Source organism: Mesoplodon bidens (genome assembly GCF_964165515.1).
Source record: "Mesoplodon bidens genome assembly, contig: HAP1_SCAFFOLD_53, whole genome shotgun sequence".
NCBI lineage: Eukaryota > Metazoa > Chordata > Mammalia > Artiodactyla > Ziphiidae > Mesoplodon > Mesoplodon bidens.
Window position 1 is genome coordinate 2,031,232 of NW_027671920.1, and position 2,819 is coordinate 2,034,050.

Consider the following 2,819-nt stretch of genomic DNA (forward strand, 5'->3'; position numbering starts at 1 on the left):
TTTGAAATTTTTTGTTCTAGTTCTGTGAAAAATGCCATTGGTAGTTTGATAGGGATTGCATTGAATCTGTAGATTGCTTTGGGTAGTAGAGTCATTTTCACAATATTGATTCTTCCAATCCAGGAGCATGGTATATCTCTCCATCTATTTGTATCATCTTTAATTTCTTTCATCAGTGTCTTATAGTTTTCTGCATACAGGTCTTTTGTCTCCTTAGGTAGGTTTATTCCTAGATATTTTATTCTTTTTGTTGCGATGGTAAATGGGAGTGTTTTCTTGATTTCATTTTCAGATTTTTCATCATTAGTGTATAGGAATGCCAGAGATTTCTGTACATTAATTTTATATCCTGCTACTTTACCAAATTCATTGATTAGCTCTAGTAGTTTTTCGGTAGCATCTTTAGGATTCTCTATGTATAGTATCATGTCATCTGCAAACAGTGACAGCTTTACTTCTTCTTTTCCAATTTGGATTCCTTTTATTTCCTTTTCTTCTCTGATTGCTGTGGCTAAAACTTCCAAAACTATGTTGAATAAGAGTGGTGAGAGTGGGCAGCCTTGTCTTGTTCCTGATCTTAGTGGAAATGGTTTCAGTTTTTCACCATTGAGGACAATGTTGGCTGTGGGTTTGTCATATATGGCCTTTATTATGTTGAGGAAAGATCCCTCTATACCTACTTTCTGCAGGGTTTTTATCATAAATGGGTGTTGAATTTTGTCGAAAGCTTTCTCTGCATCTATTGAGATGATCATATGGTTTTTCTCCTTCAACTTGTTAATATGGTGTATTACATTGATTGATTTGCGTATATTGAAGAATCCTTGCATTCCTGGGATAAACCCCACTTGATCATGGTGTATGATCCTTTTAATGTGCTGTTGGATTCTGTTTGCTAGTATTTTGTTGAGGATTTTTGCATCTATGTTCATCAGTGATATTGGCCTGTAGTTTTCTTTCTTTGTGACATCCTTGTCTGGTTTTGGTATCAAGGTGATGTCGGCCTCGTAGAATGAGTTTGGGAGTGTTCCTCCCTCTGCTATATTTTGGAAGAGTTTGAGAAGGATAGGTGTTAGCTCTTCTCTAAATGTTTGATAGAATTCACCTGTGAAGCCATCTGGTCCTGGGCTTTTGTTTGATGGAAGATTTTTAATCACAGTTTCAATTTCAGTGCTTGTGATTGGTCTATTCATATTTTCTATTTCTTCCTGAGTCAGTCTTGGCAGGTTGTGCATTTCTAAGAATGTGTCCATTTCTTCCAGGTTGTCCATTTTATTGGAATAGAGTTGCTTATAGTAATCTCTCATAATCTTTTGTATTTCTGCAGTGTCAGTTGTTACTTCTCCTTTTTCATTTCTAATTCTATTGATTTGAGTCTTCTCCCTTTTTTTCTTGATGAGTCTGGCTAATGGTTTGTCAATTTTGTTTATCTTCTCAAAGAACCAGCTTTTAGTTTGGTTGATCTTTGCTATCGTTTCCTTCATTTCTTTTTCATTTATTTCTGATCTGATCTTTATGATTTCTTTCCTTCTGCTAGCTTTGGGGTATTTTTGTTCTTCTTTCTCTAATTGCTTTAGGTGCAGGGTCAGGTTGTTTACTCGAAATGCTTCCTGTTTCTTAAGGTGGGATTGTATTGCTATAAACTTCCCCCTTAGAACTGCTTTTGCTGCGTCCCATAGGTTTTGGGTCGTCGTGTCTCCATTGTCATTTGTTTCTAGGTATTTTTTAATTTCCTCTTTGATTTCTTCAGTGATCACTTCGTTATTGAGTAGTGTATTGTTTAGCCTCCATGTGTTTGTATTTTTTACACATCTTTTCCTGTAATTGATGTCTAGTCTCATAGCATTGTGGTCGGAGAAGATACTTGATACAATTTCAATTTTCTTAAAATTACCGAGGCTTGATTTGTGACCCAAGATATGATCTATCCTGGAGAATGTTCCATGAGCACTTGAGAAAAATGTGTATTCTGTTGTTTTTGGATGGAATGTCCTATAAATATCAACTAAGTCCATCTCGTTTAATGTATCATTTAAAGCTTGTGTTTCCTTATTTATTTTCATTTTGGATGATCTGTCCATTGGTGAAAGTGGGGTGTTAAAGTCCCCTACTATGAGTGTGTTACTGTCGATTTCCCCTTTTATGGCTGTTAGTATTTGCCTTATGTATTGAGGTGCTCCTATGTTGGGTGCATAAATATTTACAATTGTTATATCTTCTTCTTGGATCGATCCCTTTATCGTTATGTAGTGTCCTTCCTTGTCTCTTCTAATAGTCTTTATTTTAAAGTCTATTTTGTCTGATATAAGAATTGCTACTCCAGCTTTCTTTTGATTTCCATTTGCATGGAATATCTTTTTCCATCCCTTTACTTTCAATCTGTATGTGTCTCTAGGTCTGAAGTGGGTCTCTTGTAGACAGCATATATATGGGTCTTGTTTTTGTATCCATTCAGCCACTCTGTGTCTTTTGGTGGGAGCATTTAGTCCATTTACATTTAAGGTAATTATTGATATGTATGTTCCTATTCCCATTTCCTTAATTGCTTTGGGTTCGTTATTGTAGGTATATTCCTTCTGTTGTGTTTCTTGCCTAGAGAAGTTCCTTTAGCATTTGTTGTAAAGCTGGTTTGGTGGTGCTGAACTCTCTCAGCTTTTGCTTGTCTGTAAAGGTTTTAATTTCTCCATCAAATCTGAATGAGATCCTTGCTGGGTAGAGTAATCTAGGTTGCAGGTTTCTCTCCTTCATCACTTTAATTATGTCCTGCCACTCCCTTCTGGCTTGTAGGGTTTCTGCTGAGAGATCAGCTGTTAACCTTA